Below are 5,982 nucleotides of genomic sequence, written 5' to 3'. Positions count from 1 at the left end.
GGGTAACAAGAGCAAAACTCCGTCTCAAAAAAAAAAAAAACCAGTCTGGGCCAGGTGAGGTGGCTTACACTTATAATCCCAATACTTTGGGAGGTTTAGGTGGGAGGATCACTTGAGTCCAGAAGTTCAAGACCATTCTGGGCAACAGAGAAACCCTGTCTCTATTAAAAAAATGAAAAAAATTTGGCAGGTGTTGTGGATGCTACAGAGTGGCTATAGTCCCAGCTACTCTGGAGGCTGAGATGGGAGGATCACTTGAGTCTGGGAGGTCGAGGCTGCAATGGGCTGATTGTGCCACTGCACTCCAGCCTGAGTGACAGAGCAAGACCCCATCTCAAAAACAAAAACAAAAACAAAACAAAAACCCAAGTCCTATAGCTCATGCCTGTAATCTTAGCTACCTAAGAGGCCCGCTACATGGGAGACGAAGGCAGAAGGGTCGCTTGAACCCAGGAGTTCGACACCAGCCTGGGTGACATAGCGGGATCTTCCCTAAAAAAGCAGAAACCAAAAACACCAAGCCCTTATAATGGTCAAGTTGCCCTAAACCCCATCTCCTACGACGTTCGCCCTCATTCATTCTGCTCTGATCACTCTCACCTTGTTCTTCAAACGGACCAGACGTGATCTGATCGCACTCATCTCAGCATTTGCACACCTGCTGCAGCCTCTGCCTGAACTCTTCATCCCCTGCAAGCCTGGCTCCTTACTTACCTCGTTCTTGGCTCACTAGTGATGCCTTGCCTGACCACTTCCAAATGCTTATCAACCCCTACCCAACCCACATACGTATTTACGTATTAATTTTCTGTCTTCTCCCCATTAGCACATTCGCTTTCCATGGCTGGGCGTGGTGGCTCAGGCCTGTAATCCCTGTACTTTGGGAGGCTGAGGCAGTCAGATCATCTGAGGTCAGGAGTTTGAGACCAGCCTGGCCAACACAGCAAAACCTGTCTCTACTAAAAATACAAAATTAGCCAGGCATGGTGGTGCACACCTATTGTCCCAGCTACTTGGGAGGCTGAGGCTGCAGTGAGCTGAGACCATGCCACTGCACTCCAGCCTGTGTGACAGAGCAAGACTGTTTCAAAAAAGAAAAAGAATGTTCACTTCCCAATGGCAGGATCTTTGGGTCAGATACATGCACAGCCAATAAGATGAATGTGCTGGGAATGCCAACTAGGAAAAAATATACCAAACATTGTAATTAATATATGGGCACATTACTTCTAATAATGAGTATCATAATATACACGATCACGTTCTTTCTGAATAAACTCCTTTTTCCAATCAGTATTTCTCTCTTGCCTTTTAGATATTTCTACACTGTCAATTTTTCTCTTCTGAAACCAGCTTCTTTCTTACAAAGCCACAGTCTCAGACTCACCCAAATAAAGAATTCATAAAGTATCTGTCTGTAATACAGTACTCTCACCTATTTTTTTCTGACCATTGCTCAGAATTCTGAGGTTCCTTATTTATTTAACTTTAATCTCTTGTTTCCTTAGGATGTCAACTTGCTTTCATTTTCTTTTACCTCTGAACTCAGCAAGGAAGGGCTCTAGTTTGGTTTGGGAGCCAAATACTTTTCTCCCCCTCCTATTTGCCCCTTCTTAAATCCTTTCCTTAATTTTTGAGTTCAGGAAATCATAAATCTGCCTACTCCATCACACCTTTGTTACTTTTTGTCTTCTCAAACTCTTCACTCTAAATTTAGACCTCCAGTTGGGCGCCGTGGCTCATGCCTGTAATTCTAGCACTTTGGGTGGACGAGGCAGGAGGCTCGCTTGAGGCCAGGAGTTCAAGACTGGCTTGGGCAACACAGTGAACCCCTCCCCCACATCTCTGCCAAGAAAAAGAAAAAATTAAAACAATAGCTGAGAGCCGGGCACGGTGGCTAACGCCTGTATTCCCAGCACTTTGGGAGGGCAAGGCAGGCAGATCACTTGAGGTCAGGAGTTCGAGACCAGCCTGGCCAACATGGTGAAACCCCGTCTCTACTAAAAATACGAAAATTAGCCAGGTGTGGTGGCACACACCTGTAGTCCCTGCTACTTAGGAGGCTGAGGCAGGGAGATCACTTGAGCCCGGGAGGCAGAGGTTGCAGTGGGCCGAGATCACACCACTGCACTCCAGCCTGTGTGACAGAGTGTGACTTCATCTCAAAAAAAGAAAAAAACAGGCCGGGGCACAGTGGCTCACGCCTGTAATCCCAGCACTTTGGGAGGCTGATAAGTGGATCACCTGAGGTCAAGAGTTTGAAACCAGCCTGGCCAACATGTCGAAACCCCGTCTCTACTAAAAAATACAAAAGTTAGCTAGGTATAGTGGCAGTCACCTGTAATCCCAGCTACTCAGGAGGCTGAGGCAGGAGAATTGCTTAAACTTGGGAGGCAGAGGTTGCAGTGAGCAGAGACTGTGCCACTGCACTCCAGACTGGGCAACCGAGCAAGACTCCACCTCAAAAAAAAAGAAAAACAAAAACAAAAACCAACAGCTGAGTAGTCTCAGCTACTTGGGAGGCTAAGGCTGAAGCAGAAGAATCACTTGAGCTTGGGAGGTCAGTGCTGCAGTGAGCCTTGATCTCACCACTGCACTCCAGCTTGGGCAACAGAACAAGACTGTCTCAAAAAAGATTTTTTTAAATAAAAAAATTAATTTACACTTCCAGATCCTATTGTGTACTCTCGTCAAACCAATTTCACACGGAATATATAGTGAAAAGAAGGCATCTTAGCCTAGTGTGTCTCAACAATACCAGCCTCTAGAGTGTGTTTTAGAAGCCTGTAGGGGAATTTGGGTTGTCACAATCACGGAGGGAAGAGGGAGACACCAGCATGGGCCACAGGAGGTCCAGCCAACAGACTACAAAATTAAAAAAAAAAAAAAAGCCAGGGGCGGTGGCTCATGTCTGTAATCCCAGCACTTTGTAAGGCAGAGGTAGGCGGATCACTTGAGGTCGGGAGTTGGAGACCAGCCTGACCACATGGAGAAACCCCATATCTACTAAAAATACAGAATTAGCCGGGCGTGGTGGTGCATGCCTGTAATCCCAGCTACTTGGGAGGCTGAGGCAGGAGAATCACTTTAACCTGGGAGGCAGAGGTTCAGGTGGTGGAAGTGGTAAGAAGTGACTGGACTCTGGATATCTACTGAAGACAGAGACAAGATAGGATTTGCTGATGGATGTGAGAGGAGAGGGGTCAGACATGTCTGCAAGGTTTGTGACCTGAGCATCTGGAAGGATAGCGTGGGGGTGGCGCATGCCTGCAATCCCAGCTACTTGGGAGACTGAGGCAGGAGAATCACCTGAACCCGGGAGGTGGACGTTGCAGTGATCCAAGGTCACACCATTGCACTCCAGTCTGGGCAAGAAGAATGAAACTCTGTCTCAAAAAAAAAAAAAAAAAAAAAAAAAAAAAAAAAAAAAAACTCTACCAAGAAGTGGCTTGTTGGTTACCAATTTGGAAAATGTCACCAATAATAAGCCCTTCGATGCTTCAGGAACCAAGAGAACACAACTGTTGCAGTGGCGGCTTTTTCATTTATAGTTATTGTGTATGGGTGCACACAAATGACTACTTCCTTGTATTTTCTACTGTAGACGTGTTTTGGCCTTTATCTTTTGAAATACACATTATTTTGCTATTTTAAAATTTGTATCTTGGTTGGGCACAGTGGCTCACACCTGTAATCTCAGCACTTTTGAAGGCCAAGGTGAGAGGACTGCTTGAGGCCAGGAGTTTGAGACCAGCCTGGGCTATGTAGTAGAGTTGCTGACCCTACAAAAAAAAAAAGGTAAAATTTTTCTCCTTTACATTACAGATTATAACCAAGATATTGTCTTGTTTTGCTTGTAGATGGGTTAAATTTTCCCTGATTTTCATTTTCATTGCAGTTATAAAAAAACAAAGAGATCGATTCAGCATCTATAAAGCCATGTTGGCACTGATTAAATTGAGAACCACTAACATAACAGATAAACCACTCCAAGATTTCCCATTTTCTTGTTTGCTTTCCAGGCTGCTGTTGACCGTATGCCCACACCAAACAAAACCTCATTCCCATTTTCTTTTTTTTTTTTTCTTTTGTTTGAGACAGAGTCTTGCTTTGTCGCCAGGCGCCAGGCTGGAGTGCGGTGGCCCAATCTTGGTTCACTGCATCCTCTGCCTCCCGGGTTCAAGCAATTCTCCTGCCTCAGCCTCCAGAAGTAGCTGGGACTACAGGCGGGCACCACCACGCCCAGCTAATTTTTGTTTTTTTTTTTTTTCAGAACTAAAAAAGAACTTATTTATTGAGGGCAAGGGGATGCAAACAATACAAAAATCAAAAGCTTGTCTGGCATTTAACTTTTCTTTCTCTGCTCATCAAATGGGAGTTAGATTTTATTTGTACACTTGCTAACGGTCCTGATCTGCTCATGAAATCCTTATATGGGGGAAGCTGTGGGGCAGATTCCTTAAGTGACCCTTTGGGACAACTTTTATCAGGGCCAGGGGAATTCCTCGTTTCTGCCTACTTCTTTCCCTTCTGCTTCATGTGTACTACAAAATAGTCATTGCATGCAATGGTGAGGCCCGCAATTAGGGAAAAGAAGCTCTGGAAGCCCACTTTGCCGTCTCTGCACTGGTCCAGGTCCTTCATTATTTTGTCCACGGCCAGAGGGTCTTTTTGATTTTCCAAAAATCTAGGGAACTCCTTTTCCATGAGTACTCTCAGGTCCTCCTTTGTTAAGTAGCCTTTATCCCCAGCAAATTTGTGAAATGTAAACATCATGGTTTCCATGGCATGTTCCATTTGAGATGGCATTTTGATGTGGTCTGTTGAAGCCTTGGCCGAGGCGCGGCGGACGCTGGGCTAGCTAGACGCGGGGCGGCGAAGCCAATTTTTGTATTTTAGTAGAGACGAGGTTTCACCATATTGGCCAGGATAGTCTCGATCTCTTGACCTTTTGATCCGCCAGCTTCGGCCTCCCAAAGTGCTGGGATTACAGGAGTGAGCCACCGCGCCCAGCCCCTTTCCCATTTTCAAGGATGCTAAGCTGTTTTAAGATCTCCAGCTATTTTATAGTGACCAGCATGGTATAAATAACACATAACACCTGTAAGCCCCTTAAGAATTGAAATTGTGGCCGGGCGCAGTGGCTCACGCCTGTAATCTCAGCACTTTGGGAGGCCGAGGCGGGTGGATCACGAGGTCAAGAGATCGAGACCATCCTGGTCAACATGGTGAAACCCCGTCTCTACTAAAAATACAAAAATTAGCTGGGCATGGTGGTGCTCGCCTGTAGTCCCAGCTACTCGGGAGGCTGAGGCAGGAGAATTGCCTGAACCCAGGAGGTGGAGGTTGCGGTGAGCCGAGATCGTGCCATTGCACTCCAGCCTGGGTAACAAGAGCGAAACTCCGTCTCAAAAAAGAATTGAAATTGTTTCACACGTCATCTCGTTTGATGCTCACGAAAGTCCTACAGGGATAACAAATAAAATGTCTTTCTAACTTTTCTTTTTCCAACTTAGTGGATTACAGTAAAAATGAAAACAAACAAATCACTTTGTTAAATGACTGAGCTGCTGCCATGTCTTCTCTTAGGAGCTTTCAGAGATCCCACAGGTTAAGCCACCAAGATTCTCAACTAGATAAAACCTTAGAACTTTCTACTTTAAGGTTTATTTCAGCCTCCTAATGCAGAGATGAGAAAACCGAGATCCAAAAAAAGTTAAGCGATTGCCCACGGTCCTAAGAAATTATATTTCGAAGCAGGGGTGTAGGAATATATGAGATGGTCTGTTCTATTACACTCGCGTTTTTCATCGCAAATTTTAGATATTAAAAGACCGATGTTCCCAGAGACAAAACCAGACGTGGGCTGCAAGGTGAAGCGGCGAGCCCCGCCCCGCGTGCCCCAGGCCCCACCCTCAGGGCTGTCCGCGGCAGTGCCTGACTAGCGACCAGCGACGGGGGCCTTGAAGGGTCCTTCGCGTG

The 5,982-nt window shown here is 45.9% G+C and overlaps 1 pseudogene across 1 annotated transcript; it reads right to left on the bottom strand.

The window, feature by feature from the left end:
• Positions 1 to 4,256: 4,256 nt before the first annotated feature.
• LOC116525787 lies at positions 4,257 to 4,891 on the bottom strand (annotated as a pseudogene). The gene has a single exon (XR_004257821.1). The product of XR_004257821.1 is annotated as a protein S100-A10 pseudogene (transcript).
• Positions 4,892 to 5,982: the final 1,091 nt, after the last annotated feature.

The sequence above is a fragment of the Sapajus apella genome, unplaced genomic scaffold, assembly GCF_009761245.1.
Source record: "Sapajus apella isolate SASKATOON/1434 unplaced genomic scaffold, GSC_monkey_1.0 scaffold48, whole genome shotgun sequence".
NCBI lineage: Eukaryota > Metazoa > Chordata > Mammalia > Primates > Cebidae > Sapajus > Sapajus apella.
The sequence above is the reverse complement of the archived record's forward strand: the minus strand, read 5'-3'. Positions and strand labels throughout refer to the sequence as shown.